The sequence below is a fragment of the Lissotriton helveticus genome, chromosome 3_1 (assembly GCF_964261635.1).
Source record: "Lissotriton helveticus chromosome 3_1, aLisHel1.1, whole genome shotgun sequence".
In the NCBI taxonomy this organism is placed as follows: domain Eukaryota; kingdom Metazoa; phylum Chordata; class Amphibia; order Caudata; family Salamandridae; genus Lissotriton; species Lissotriton helveticus.
The window spans coordinates 933,941,747-933,957,261 of NC_136061.1; the positions used below are offsets into that span (position 1 = coordinate 933,941,747).

The following is a 15,515-nucleotide window of genomic DNA, read 5'->3' on the forward strand; positions in this document are numbered from 1 at the left end:
CAGTACCCTCGCCCGCAGTGCAGCCGCGGGGGGAGAGAAGCGCTAGAATCGGGGCTCGAGTTGAGCCGGGCCGGAGGAGCTACGGGAGGAAGCGTCCGCTCACTCCGCCATCTTGGCCACGCCCCTCACTCAATGTTCTCTTAACAGATAATTCAGAGTCCCATCATAAGACACTTTCGTCACCCTCATTTTCATACCACACACTCACTCCCACTGTCCTCTTGCCAGATCACTCACTCGCTGCCAAAGCTGATGCCGAACACCGGTAAATACTCCTGTGAACTATGTCAACAATTCCCTTTCACACATGGCCTTCGCAGATCCCACGTATTCACTTTCCCCCCACACACTTTTGCTCACACCTTCTACTTCTCATACAAGCCCTAAAAGATCACTTCTTGCACTAACAGCCTTCTCACTTTCACTCCCGCTTCATATCCCTATTGTTTTTCTGCCCCAAAACTCATCCTTTGACTTTTCAAACTTAGTCTCCCACATTCTTGGCCCACACACACTTCCTGCTAGGGTGACCAACTGGCATTGGTGCAAATTCAGGACGGTGAGGGTAAAAATTCAGGACAAAGGGTCAAAATTCAGGACACAAATTCAGGACAGGAGGTCAAAATTCAGGACAAAACTTCAGGACAATTGGATATGTTTTACAGACACATCAGAGGTCGCGCAATAGTATATAAGTAAGCCCAGCCATATCTAGACATATTCAGCCATTTGCAAACCTATCCATCATGTATCCTTCCATCTATCATTTCACTCATCCATCCCTTCATCCATCCATTATACATCCATCCGCCCTTTCACCCATCATCTGTACACTCATCCATCCACTCTTCTACCCATCCACCCATTCACTCATCCATCCAGCCATTTACCCGTTCACCCATCCAGCCATCCTTTCACTTACTCATCCATCCACCCAGTCACTCATCCTTCCATCCATCCACCCTCTTTCAGTCATCCATCATCCTCCCTTTCTCTCTCCATCGACTCTTTCACTTAGCAATCGTTCCTTCCATCCATCCAACCATCAATCCATCTACTCATCCACTCATGAATCCATCCATTGACCCTATCACCCATCCATCCTTTCTCTTATCCATTTATCCTTTCACTCCTTCACATCTTTTCATCATTTTGTCCATTTACCTTCCCTTTCACGCACTCATCCATCCTTACATCCACCCTTTCACTCATCCGTCCATCCATTCGCCCTTGCACTTATCAATTCATCAATCCATCCTTCATTTCACTCATCCATCCACCCTTTTACCCATCCAGCTACCCTTCCACCCATACAGCCAGCTATTTCCCTTTTCTCTCTACCATCCTTCCACTCACTCATCAATCCTCTCCCATTTTGCAATCTTTCATTCATCCATTCACCCTTTCACTAATTCATCCAGCCATCCACCTATCCCTTCACTTACTCACTCGTCCACCTTTTTATATTAATTTTGAGCTGAGCGTTTTTGAGAAGAAGCCCATCAAGAACTTCACCATTGTTGCAGGAGCCATTCCAGGACTGGGACAGAAGCCACCCAGGGCAGAGACAGGATCCACCACAGGGGGGGACAGGAGCCATCACAGGCGGGGGGGGGGCAGGAGCCACCGAGCCATCACAAGAGGGGGAACAAGATCCACCAGGGTGGGCATCGGGGTGGGTATGCAGTATTCTAGTATCATCTTGGTCTCTTCCAGGGTGGGGGAGGGCTCCTCACCCCCTCCTGGACAAGACAACGAGAAGACAGGCTCTGTTTCCAAAATGTTAGTTTTGCCCCCCTCGCCCCTCCCCCCCCCCCCCCCCACACACTGATGTACAGGACTGAAAGGAGATACTCCAGGAGAACTGATTTAACTGATTGTCCTCCATATTTTGTTAATCAGTGTGGGTGCGATTGTGCCATTTCTTTATTTCATTACAATATAGACTGCATGTTTGAAGAATCGAGGTTTGTTTACAATTTAGTGACAGTAATTAAGCTCTGTGAAGAGAATCACGTGCAGCCTCCGCCGGTTCTAGGATGTTTGGGGCCCTGGGCCGAAAGGGGGAATGTCTCACACCAATTGCAGATACAGGATGCATTCAGGGCTGTTTGCATCTGAATAGATGCCGCTGCTCCTGAAGCTGCCGCCCCCCCCTCTCAGTCACCTTCAAGCACCTCTTAACAGCTCATCAAGAGCTGGAGGTGTGAGGGTTGCCATCCCGCTGTGCCTCTCCAATGCTGCAGGGGTATCTAAGCTTTTGTACTGCCTCGGAGTTAAGAAGGGAGGTGGGGGCCAGCTGTGCCGGTTGTTCGACCAGTTAAAATTACGGACAAATGGCGTCCGTTAAAGAATCCTTCACGGACAACGGACAGACGGCCGACATTACGGACTGTCCGTGAAATTTACGGACGATTGGTCACCCTACTTCCTGCCTAACACTCTTCTTTCCCAACCCCTCCCTTTCACCGTTCTGGCCCCTATCCCTCCTCCTACACATCCCTCCCCTGCAATACAAAGTACTTTAGCTGAACTGACATGCACCCCCTCCGCCGCTCCTCCGGCTCACACTCACCTTCCGTGCCGCCGGAGCAGCCGTGCAGCAGGGCCAGCAGCCCCCAGATGCAGCAGTGCAGGGCGCCGTGCAGTGCCATGCTCCTTAATGCAGCGGACAGTGCAGTTTCATGTTCCTCGGTGTAGCGTGCGGTGCAGTGCGCCTCACGTCGGGAGCAGAACCATGCTCCGCGGTGCAGGGTGCTGTGCAAGCCTCCCCGGGAGTGCGGAGTGAGACAGGCGCCTCGTTCACGGGTGCACCAGCGGCATGCTACTTGGTGCAGTGTGAAAGCCAGCCACCCACAGCAAATTCGATTAATTCCCCCTCGCGGTGGCGGGGGGCCATGAGACTCTAGTCTGTCTCTCATGCTGCCTCATGCTCCTGCTCATTCAGATTCCCCGCCGCTTCTGCCGCCTACTTCCTTTTCCTCCTCCGGACGTGACGGCACTCTACTGCCAGCACATCCGGATTAAAATCCTGGCCCCATGGTGCCACGCTGATTGACAGCAGTACTATCGACTCCTAGGAGAGCAGCCCCTTTCCCCCCTAATTAGTGCGAGAGTGTGATGAGACTGACTGTTGCCGGGCGCCGCGCCGACGCCGCAGCTGCTTGCCGCATTGATTAGTTGTTTCCAGGGTAACTAACACAGCAGGTATCTGCCTGGGGAGAGCAGATCGCCTGTTAACTATTTTGGACTGAGCTCAGCCAGCAGCACGGTCTCGGGAGCAGCAGAGAACCCAGGCACAGGCGCTGCTGGTGGCGCCCCTGGCAGGTGGCAAAATGCGTGACAATGCATTTCAGTGCGGTGATGCGGATCACCGCACTGAAATGCGTGGGCGTCACACCTGATGCGTGACGCTTGGCAGGACTGGGGATTTGTGTACTGACTGTATCTGAGGCCCAAGCGCTTTGCACCTTTTATTCACACTGCTCTAAAGCTCCACTTGCTTCACTTTTTCCACCACACAACTCAATTGTTATCCTCCCTCTGCATGTTTTTCTCCACATATAGTTCTTTTTTTATATATGTATATATCAATTAATTGTTTGATAATTGTATACAATGGCCACTATGGACGAAGACAGAAATACAATGAAAAACGGATGGCAAAATCTCATTTGCATTGTATATTGAGGAAGACACTATAAAAAACATACAGTTGTTGATTGACCCCCAACTCTTTTTCACAGAATACATGCATCATAAACCTGCACAGAACTACACGCTTCCTCGTTTGCACAATATATTCTATCTCTCACTATCTTAACACATTATATTGTGAGGGCTGTATTGTAACATTTACTTTTCTGTAGTTGCTGCCTCATTTGCATAAACTATTCTATTAACTTACTCCATTACATACTGAATTCTCTGATTTTCAGTCCTGGGTTTCCATGAACAATTGTAGCTGAGTGGGAAGGAATTTGCATTGTTCACTGTCTTGTTCTAGATTTCAGCAATATGCGATGCCTTTATTTATTATTGCATAATGTGCAACTCTTAATTTTTAGAAGCTACAATTTGGAGTACAACTGACCATTTTTGGGTGTGATTTGCCAAGGAAGTTATTGCCTACCTTGTAGATAGGAGAGAAAGAGCTCCGAAGACTGGTGCTTGTTGCCCTTCTATTGGCTCGAGAGGGATTTTCCCTCACCTAACATGGCTGCTGTTGCATCAGATGTATGCAAGCAGCAGCAATAACAATAGACAACAGACAACATGCTCTTACTCTATTATATGATTCTGCATTGTTAGGGGTACCATAGGATCACTGCTGCAATAGAAACTGGACATGAAAGCAATTAACTGAATTGTGTCTGAGTACTCTGCCATTAGAGCAGTCCCCCACCTTCTAAGATGAAATGTCCCTTCCATCGGTTAACGTTGACATGCTTCAAAAAACGCTTCTTTAATCCCAGAATGCTTCTCATCTCTGTCTATGTACTTACTATCAAGAGAAACTCTAGTTCAGGCTTGCAGAGGGGACGGCAAACTTTTTTTTAGGTCTGGATTGACAGCAAATCTGTTCCTTTACTATATATGATTAACAAAAAAAGAGCTTTAAGATTCTCTATTGAGAAAAGGGCTTTGGCTCCGCCCATATGTTGATTACCTCGAGTACAGCATTTGACTGGGCAGACGTTGTGCAGCGGATACAAAACACACGCAGCAGTAATAACAATATTTAAACAAGCTAAACACTTTCAGGCTATGACTTGATTCTGCATTTTTGCTATCAATGCCTATTTTTTTCTTGGCTGTCATCAATCTTTCTAAAGCAGTTAGTTGGGACAGAAAAATGAGCAGAACTGGCCTAGAAACTTCCTTACCGTGCACAATAAAAACTGTAGTCCTAGCCTACATTCCTATCATCAACCAAATGACAGTGCTCTGGAAGAACTAATCAGGAGCTTGTTGCTAACAAACGTCCTCATGTCTCCATTCTCTTCATTTCACTGTGTGAATCTCCACTGTCCAGTCACAGGAATGCAGACAATTCACCTCCACTGTCTGTGGAAGGTGTTCTTATCCTTTATCTTGGTCTATACCAAACCAGGGATATCCAATAAGAATTGCGCTGACTTTAGTACTCATTCTTGTTCATGCTCAGGGCCTTACTACTGCACACATGCTACTACAGGTACACTAAACATGCAAACCCACCTAACTTACACACAAGACGGTAGCACAAATTTCTGGCCATTCAACTGATGGCTGAACTTTACATAGGAAGGACCAGGAGGCCACAAACGCGGTGACACAGATCGAAAGGTCTAGTCACACTTTCTACCACAAAAACATAGCTTGCTGCTACTACTGCCTGATGTTTTATTGCCAGAATAGAGACAGTTCTCCTCTGTCCTCTATGGGGAATGCTTGGATGGTCCCTACAAGTCACAGGGCAGATCCAGGACCTTGCATGGTCAGAGCAGTCCTAGGCCTTTGCACACATTCTAGATTAGCATAATGCCAGGAGCAAAATAAAAGTCAGGCTTTCAGATATACATGCAGTCAGGCATTAAGGTCAGGGAAATGCCCGTATTTCATGCAGGAGACATTCCCATCCCAACAGGTGGCCCATTCAGATTTGACTCCTCGGATACTTACTTTACCTATTGAGACATCTGGTTGTTAGTTTGACGAAATACGTTGGGAAAGTCCATCTGCATTTTCATGATTTATTCTGGCTTTGTGCTCCACGGTGAAATGTAGGCCTTGAAACAAGAAAAACCTTCTCAACGAATTGGGATTCTCACCCTTCATCACCATCAACCACTTGAGTGGTTTGTGATCTGTCTGGCCTCAAAGTTAACATTTTGGCAAAGCATTCTGTTCCCTCGAAAGCAGTCTGAAGCTGACAAAGACCACCGGATGATGCTCTCTAGCCTTGTCATCCAGTTGTACCAGTACAGCTCCAGCTTTTTGAGGTGACAGTCTATTCCGTGAAGATATAACTAAAGTCGATTGCCTTCTGCACACGTGTATAGTGCTCTCTTCAGGTCCTCAAAGGCCTTCTGATACTCAGCAGAACCAACCACTTTCTTAGATTGTTTGTAGGATGTCAGGTCTGCCAAGATGCAACTATAGTTGGCCAAAGAGTTCCTGTAGTGTCTGGTGGCCCTAGTAGGGCTCTCTTGTATGTCTGTGTGATGGAAACATTCCACTCAAACGGAGACTGGATTTTGGCATCAAGTGGACCAATCTTGCTTTTGTTCTCTCGATGCTAAAGATAGTCTACAGAGGACTGACCCACCAGGCACTTGGTTGCCTTGATGGTCGGTCTTACCCCTCGTATCCCGAGCAACACCTGTCAGGATACAGTCCTGGAAAGGCAGTCAGCTCTTACGTTTTTTCCACCTGGTATATATTTCAAAGTAAAGTTATGCTCTTGTAACTTCAACAAAATCCTTACTAAACAAGAAGAAGCTTTACCTGACCCATTCCCATTCAATAAGTGTAACAATGGCCTGTGATCTGTGAACATAGTAAAGTGCTGTTCCCACAAAAACATTTTAAACTTCTCCACAGCCCATGAACTCGCTAGTGCCTCTCGCTCTATAGTACTAAACTGTGATTTAGCTACAGACAAAGAGCGAGATGCAAATGTGACTGTGCGTTCTTTCCCTTGAATGGTCTGTGAAAGGACGGCACCCAACCTGACTTGCGGCAACTGTAAGGATGTATTCCTTATCTGGTTGAAAAGGGATAAGTGCAGGCGCTGAAATAATTAATTGTTTCACATTCTCAAACGTAGCATGTGTCTCATCATTCCAAATAAATGTGTGCCCATTTTTAAGCAGCTCTTGAATATCCCTCCACAAATCTTGAATAGTACTCACTCAAACCCAAAAATGAACGTCATCCTTTTTTAAAAAAACAAAAAATTTTAAATATTTTTATTGGTGCACTTTCATATTTCTTACATTTATACATTTAGCCTTACGACATGTTGCAGATCTTCGCTTGTTTCTACAATCTCTGTATAGAGCAAATCAGTGCATTTTCCATTTCTTCTCATTTCTGCTCCTATACCAACGCCCGGATCCCTCCCACCCCCCCTCCCTCAGCACTTACTAATCACCCTTCTTTGAAAAGTTCCTGGCAATGTCTCATACATCCATATCCGTACGTTCCATTTAAATTGTCAATTATCTACTTTAACCATGCATATATTAGTGGTCAGACTGGCAGGTTCCGCGCCCTGTTTTACTAGGGGAGTCGGGACGTGTACTTCCTAAATAGTAAACAAATGGCTGATGTCCGTATGCTTCTGCCCAGAGCCCAGGCTCCTTCATTCTTCGCTAGCACCTAACCCAAGTGCGCTGTAGCGCGTATATCAAACTCCGCCAGTAATGAGTTCCAATCTAAGGAGATGTGCGTTTTCCTAAGACCCCTTCGTTCTTCCCGCTGTAGTTCCAGCCCTTCTGCCTTCCCCCATCTCATCACCTCTCTGTGCCAGCCCTCTATTTCCGGCGGTCTCGGTGACTTCCATCTCATCGCTATTGCTCGCTTAGCCAACAGTAGTGCTAGGTCCGCAAATCTAGTGCCAGTGCTTCTTTTCTCTGTAGCCCTGACCCAGGATGTTGAATAACATAGATGGGTAAGGTCTGTTCGGAGCTACAGACGCTAGGATCTCTTGTACTGCTCCCCAATAATCTCCCAGTCTGGGACAATCCCAGAACATATGCAACAATCCTGCGTCTGCTGTTCTACATCTAGGGCAGGTATTCTCCATCTCAGGGAACATTACATGCAATCTATGTGGGGTCAGGTATGCTCTGTGCACTATCATTAATTGAATGAATTTAAACTTCTGGTTGCGTGCTACTTTCTTGGGATATTTTAGTGCGTTTTCCCATTCTTTGTCCCTAATAGCTCTACCTGTGTCCACTTCCCAGCGGGTACGGAGGGGTTGCAATGACACTGCCCTGCTTGATCGAATGACGACGGTCAGCCACCTCGTCAGGTGACTTCCCGACCCCATAAGATACTGCATTGTGATCAGCGTGTTTGTAACTGGTTCCAGCCCATCTCGCGCCCAATTGGAGGTTATGTAGTGTGCGGTTTACGCATGGGTGAGAAATAGTTCTCTCGGAGCGTGGTGTAGTCCGGTGAAGTCAGCGTGCGATAAGAGTCTTCCATCCGAGTAAAAATCTCCAACTGTTACCACTCCGGCGTCATACCACGGCCTCAGTCTGCGCTCCGTGAGTGTACCAGTCCCCAGTGGATCCCCAGAAGCGGTATTGTGGGGGCATATGTGGACTGTTTGTTAGTGTACCTGACCGCTGCCTTCCAGTGTTGGAGTGCTAGTCTGAGCAAAGGTGGGGCAGAGTGTAACTTCTTCGCGTGTGGGAGTAGCAACCGGTGTATCGCACCCCTCGATCTGTCTACATCGGTCATATCCAGTTCGTGTAGATTGCGTCCCGCCATCCAATAGGCCAGCCACTGGAGCTGGCACGCGTAGCTATAGGCAATCATGTCCGGTACTCCCAAGCCTCCCCTATCTGTTGGCAGCTGTAATTTTGCTAGGCTTATACGTCTCCTGCCAGAGCCCCACACTAGTTCTGTCAAAATCGAGTTTAGTGTTTTAAAAAAGGACATGGGCACCAGTATTGGAATGTTCGTAAAATAATACAGCATTCTGGGGAGTACCATCATTTTGGTTATAGTGACCCTTCCTGGCACCGAGAGTGGCAGGGAGTTCCAAAACCGGACCTGCGACTTCAGGGCAGTAAGAGCTGCACCCAGGTTGCCGTCCAGCATGTCCTGTTCCTGTCTATAAATCTGTATACCTAAATATTTAAAGGTCACTGGGGCCATCCGGAGGTTGTGTGGTGTAAACCGTAAATGCGTGTCTTCAACAGGCCCCCGAAAGCTGTATCCATATGATTTAGCTTCATTTATCTCGAGACCCGACAGCTTCCTAAATTCACCAAATATCTCTGGCAATGGTGTCAGTGGGACCGTCAAATCCTTAAGAAACAATAAAATATCATCCGCGTACGCGGAGATAATAAGAGAGGTATTTAGTTTGGTTATTCCCCTGTCCCCCGCTATGCTCCGCACTCTTATCAGTAAGGGTTCTAACGCGATGATGAAAAGCAAGGGCGATAGCGGGCAGCCCTGTCGAGTCCCCTTTGCTATGTCAAATTGTTCCGAGATGCTTTTATTAGTGCGGACACGTGCAGTGGGTCCCTGATACAGCATTTCACCCATGCAATGTATTCGGGCGGCACACCGAATTTGGCCAGGACCACAAACATGTAGTCCCATCTCAGGGAGTCAAAGGCTTGTCTAAGATGAACGTCATCCTTAATAGCTTTAACCAGACAAAGTGTAGGAGAAATACCTTTGACACTAATGGAATGCCCCAAATAATCAAATTCCTTAACATTAAATTGACACTTGTCCAACCTGAGAGTGATTCCATATTCAGTGAATTTGCTAAGAACCTTGTCCAAAATGTTGACATGTTCAGTAATGGTTCCAGCAAATATCAGAACATCATCTTGAAAAGCCTGCACACCAGATATATCCTCTAAAATGGTACCCATTAGTCTCTTGAATACAGACGCTAGGCTAAAAGGCAGTCCAGTGAAGTTGTAAGCACCAAAGGGTGTGGAAAACGAGGTGAAACTCTGAGAATTAGGATGAAGAGGAATTTGATGGTATGCAGATTTGAGATCCAATATTGAAAAGTGTTGCGAATCACCTATTTTGGCTAACAATTCCTGAATTCTGGGTAAAGGATGGCTTTCAATGACTATACATTTGTTAATACAGCGCAAGTCTGCACACAATCTGATGCTATTGTCCTTTTTGCGCACAATAACTGACCCATTCAGAAGCCTCTGCTTTGATGATTACTCCATCAACTAACACTTTATCAAGAAGGGTTTTAAGTTAATCCCTGACACTTAAAGGAATGGGGCGTGCTTTATGAGTGACGGGGACTGAATTTCTTTTAAACACAATGTTGTTTAAGTATTTTTTAACACAACCTAGCTAGTCTCTAAAGACAAGCTGAATTTTTTTTTCCACACCACTAGATTAGAGTCGTCAAGTGTGCACAAGGATATATTAACAAGATCACGAATCCTGACAGGGGGATCACCACCAGGAACTAGGTAGATACCTAATTTAGCGAGATCCTTCCACCCCACAATCGCTTTACCTTTTTGTGCAACATATATTTTAGTGTGTGCGGTCCTACCCAAGCAAGTGATTCTGTCATTGAAGAAACCTAACATATCAATATCTTGGTCTCCATACGCTTTTGGACGTACATCAGAGTAATGTAGTTTTGCATCCTTACCCCAATTAGAGAAAAATACAATATATGTCAGATATAATTGTGATAGGTGCACCTGAGTCACAACATCATGTCCAAAGTTAAGAATCCAGCTATCGTAACCTGACATCTAGGATCCTTAATATAATTGTCAGCAATTTGAAGTACACTAAGATTGAGTACAATATGTGAAGTATCAGTATTTTCACTTTCTGTGGATGACATCACATTGCTGACACCTGGCTGAATTCTACTCATTCTGCATACTGTATGAAAATGTCCAATCTTTTTACATTTAATACACCTCTTACCAAAGGCCGGACAATGAGGCGAGTTACCTAGGTGAGATTTTGAACTGCACCTGTAACAAAAAGTTCCTGTTTTGTTAAAATGTTTATTCATCTTTGGTTTTTGTTTAACAGCATTTACATTAACTACGTTATCAATAACATGTACAGGAGTTAAACTAACTGAACCCTGACCCATGAACTTAGATGATTCAACAGAACGTTCAATGCCTTTTGCCACAGTTACAATTTCACTCAGTGAAGGATCTCTGAAGCATACTACTTTTCCTTGTATCTTCTTTGAAGTGCATCGATAGACAAATTGATTACGTAGATAAACAACAGATGCCACACCAAAATTGCAATTAGTGGCTAAAAGACGCAAAGCAGATAAGTAATCCTACACAGATTCCTAAGAGTTTTGTTTTCTTTTAACAAAGTTAAAACGTTCCAACAGAATACTTGGCTCTTCGCTGAATTTCTTTTGTAAGCTAGCTATAGCTTCCAGAAATACATTCCATTCTTCCTGCTCATCTGTTGGAGCTGGTATTCTGGGCAAATTGTCAAAGACTTGTTGTCCCTCATGACCCAAATGACTGAAGAGAATGGCAGTTTTGCGTTTTGACCCAACAACAATCAAATAATTCTCAAATGCTCTAATCCACAGGAACCATTTCACTGGTGGTTTTCCTGGACCTTCCAGAAAGGAAGGCCAGTGAGTCAATGAATTAAGTGCAGTATTAGCATTAGCCAGGGGTTCCCCAAAATTAAAAGAAGTAAAATAATGAAAGTACTTACAGGGTGTGCTTGTCACAGTTGAAGACAAGCAGTAAAGGTGCTACACAATCAGAGCAAGGAAGCAACTTGTACACTGCAGGAGCTTGTGAAGATGTGTAATCCAACAGTTGAAGATGAAGCTCTTTGTGGAAAATCCTTTTAATTCACAAAGTTGAAATATCCAAAATATTTCCAGGGTTAACCACACAGTAAACTGAAAAAAAGTTAATATCTCCAGCAAGGAGGGGCTGAGAAATAGCTCTGTGGGCTCCAAACGTGTGTTTTCAGTCCAAATCGTCGCCAAAATGTAGAAAGGGATTTCCAGGAGAGAAGGCACATCCAGCAAGAAAAAGGAGAAAGGCACTCCTGAGTTTTTAAAGTGTTTAAGTATTTATTTTTAAGTGTAAATACAAGGAGCCCACAGCAGCAGGTCTGGCAGCAAGTAGATCCACCGTCAACTGACTCAACTGTGAGTCTGAACAGTATCAATAAAGCTCAGTGAGATTTGAAATACAACATGCATCTGCACGCAGAACAAAGCTGTCTGCATGCTGATGCCAGTTTTGAAGATAAACAGAATGTTATAGTCATGGACATTCTGGCAAGAGCGGATTGCTCTCCGCGTGACTGGGTCAGGGAAAGGAACACTCACGCACATGCACCAGCTGCCTGCGAGAATGCTTACAATGTCTCAATAATGATTAAGAATCACAGTACAACAAATACCTCATTAATAATTAAGAACCACAGTACAACAGGGATTAAAATTGAATTCAGCAGTTAACAGGTTATGGTGATAATATCAGCATCTACTGTACAGTCCACGCCTATGAATAGGAGTAATAGAACATGAAGAAAAGAGAAACAATAAACAAATTAAACAATTTGAGAGCTCTGAGATCCATTGAAAAATACGCCGTGGTGTTTGGAGATACATCTTGCGGCCTTGCTCTGCGTAAAGGAACCCGTTATATTATAGAAACATGTGTAGGTAAGAAAACAGGGAGACAAACAATTTGTGAGACCGGTCCTCATCCTGCACGCCACAAGTGGATAGGGAAGAAGCTGACAAGGTTTACGAAAATTAGTTGGATGACTGGTTGTGACCAGGGTGTGGGGTAGTGCCGGCTTGGGCTATGCTTAGGGAAGACAGTTAACATTTCTTGTTATTGCTTTATTGCTGGTTATAGAACTATTGCCATTTTGAGATTGTTTGTAATGGCATGTTAGCATATTTTGGAGTGCTATTCATGATTTAATGCCTAATTATTCATGCTGTACTGTCTGCATGTGTTTGAATGTCCAAGTTAGCATATTGATTTTGCTATGCTGTATTACTCCCTGCATGTTTTGTTAATGCCAGGTTAGCATATTTTTGAGTACTATTCTTGGAATCATACTGTATAGGGTGTGGTGTTGCACCTGGTGCAAATGATTCATTTTTTTGTTGGGTTGTGGGGGTTATGTTTTTTGTTTTTCGCCCATATGTTTCATTCTTTTCCTTGAGCTGGGCATGGTTAGTGTATCCCAAACAATTCTTATAGTTCCTGGTGATGGGGCTAGGATTCTGCAAACTATTCCGTACTTACATTTACGTTGCTGGTTATGGGCATTTGCATTTCGCCCAAACAATTCTTGCTTTTACTTGTACTGGGTTACACGCAGACATTACTTACTGTTACTGGTGATGGAGTACCAGTGTTACACCCAAACTATACAAATTGTTACAAGTTTTGGGGAATAGTAAATGCACCCGGATGTTAATTATTTTTGCTGGTATTGGGCATTTGCGTTTGCACCTGACCGTTCTTGCATTTACAAATCTTGGAGCTAATTCCTTGTACCAAATGTTTGCTTTGTGTTGTGCTTGTTGTTTACTACCCAAACAAATACATACTTTACAACTGCTTACTGTTGTTGGTGATGGGGCTTTTACTTTGCGCCTAAACCTTTTGCTTTGGGGAATATGTTTTGCACTTTAATATTGGGCAGGAGAATTGCACACGTTGTGGCACACGTATTGCATCCTTGTGAATGGGGCTTACGTGAAGCACCCTCAGGGGCATATGTTTTGCACTTTATTATTGGGCATCTGTATGGCACCCGTTGGGGCACTCATTGCATCCTTGTACTATGCTGCAGAGTCGGTGACTATATTATGAGGTGTCACTTTTGTTGCTCCTTCATATTTGATTGTCTTCCGAGGGAGGAGAGTGTGGTTTTTTTTCTACTGTGTCATGTGTGTATGTGTCATTCTTTATCTTTTATCATTATTTTCTTCCCTGGTCCATTTGTTTTATGGATTGTCTGATCGAAATTTTACTTACACTGTATGTCTTCTTTTTATGAATGTTGTGTATTATTGTCTTATTTGGATTTATATTTTCTGTTATTTCCATAAAGATGGGAGGTGTGTGGTATCTACATTTCTATGCCATGCATTCTCCCCTTAGTGTTATGTCCCCTGCTGCTCAGCCAAAGTGACTGTGATGTAATTAGAATGCGGATGTGTGCTTGGTTGTGTGAGTCAGTTGGAATGCGTGGGCTGAGCAGCAAGGATGCTGCTGCTGGTGGGGCTTTTCTGATACCTTCCTGCTTCCTTACTACCATCTTTATGTGTATCCTGAGACTCCCTTGAGAATAAACCTTATCCTGTTTCACCTATACTACTGGCCACCCTGCGTTTCATTTACCACAATGGTGTGTGGTATCTTCATTTCTATATCTGAAAAGAATTGTACAAAACAACTTTGTTATTCAAAATATAAATCAAAAGTGAAAGGACACTGGATGTTCATTTTGTAAGCCATAGTCAAATGTATTGAGAATATTAGCTGGTTTTAACTGTTGTGCTTTATTAGTTATGTATAGTTTTCCTTTTGTGAATACTGTTGCCTTTGTAGAAACTTGCATGGATTTCAGGTTTTGCATTTACTTTTACTTTTCAGTAGTGCATGTTGCATGAGTTTTGATTATGTTCTGGGGAGCACAAAGGTCACAGTGTTTTGTTTATGTCATTTCGCAATGCAGCGTCACCTGATATACTCTTTTCAAGCGACACTACCTGTAAATATCGGACACACCTGGGGTGGTCGATCTCAGCACGCATGGATGGTAAACACAGGCTTATTGATTTGGTGGAGGTATGTATCATTCAGTTTTTAGGCTCCTACATTTTTAAATGCAATTGAAAACACATTTGTTTGGTTTTATATTACAATATCGTCGTCGGTGCATGTAGGTTTTCCGGTTGACGTGGAGGGAATAAATTCTACACATGTAATTAGGAGCTTTTTACTGAGCACGTTTTATGAGTTTGGAGGTACTGTTTTTATTTTTTGGTGTTATAGTATTTCGGAAAGCTTGTTTTATGACAGAGGTTGCACATGTATCGATTTTATGCATGAAATACGGGGGCACAGTAGTAATACATGGCTGTAAAGGTGTTTAAATTCAAATGGTTCAATTGATTAATTAATTGAGACTGAATATTCCACGTTGGAGTATGCAAAATTGAATATATGACCTTACAACGCAAACAATTACAACGCATGCTTTTACAATGCGGTTTATACATCGCAACTACCATTACATCGCATGATTTTACAACGCATGTCATTACAATGTATTTTTAAAAACTGCCATTACAACGCATTCTATTACAACGCATACCATTACAAAGCATAATACTTTTAGGACAACAGTAGGATAAGTATTGGCTAGTGTAGGGGAAAAAAATACTATTACCATTCCAGTGAGTGCAACAGTAGGGAAAGTGTTGGATAGTGTAGGGGTAAATATTACTATTCCCGTCTACCACAAAACCCATACCCACCCTAAAACAAAAAAAATCTCCATTACTTACCTTATAATGCATTGTAATGACATGCGTTGTAATGGCATGCGTTGTAGTGGCATGCGTTGTAATGGCATGCGTTGATGTGATGTAAAGGCAGTTGTGTTGTAACAGTTGTGTTGTAAAAGCAGTGCGATGTAATGACTATGTTGTAATGGATGCTTCCCTGCGAATATGTGCACCTCTATGTGTATATGACTAAAGCCTGTGCAGGCACTCTTTGAACTTTAGCAAAGAACGAGTATTG

General features: G+C 43.9%; 1 long non-coding RNA gene across 2 annotated transcripts in view; it reads left to right on the forward strand.

Annotated features, from left to right (window-relative positions):
- Positions 1 to 15,515, forward strand: part of LOC144824799 (uncharacterized) — a 642,332-nt gene that overhangs the window by 111,152 nt on the left and 515,665 nt on the right. For both annotated transcript variants that reach the window (XR_013609122.1, XR_013609121.1), the window contains exon 2: positions 14,443 to 14,555. This is a non-coding gene — a long non-coding RNA (uncharacterized LOC144824799). The remainder of the gene's footprint in view (positions 1 to 14,442; positions 14,556 to 15,515) is intronic.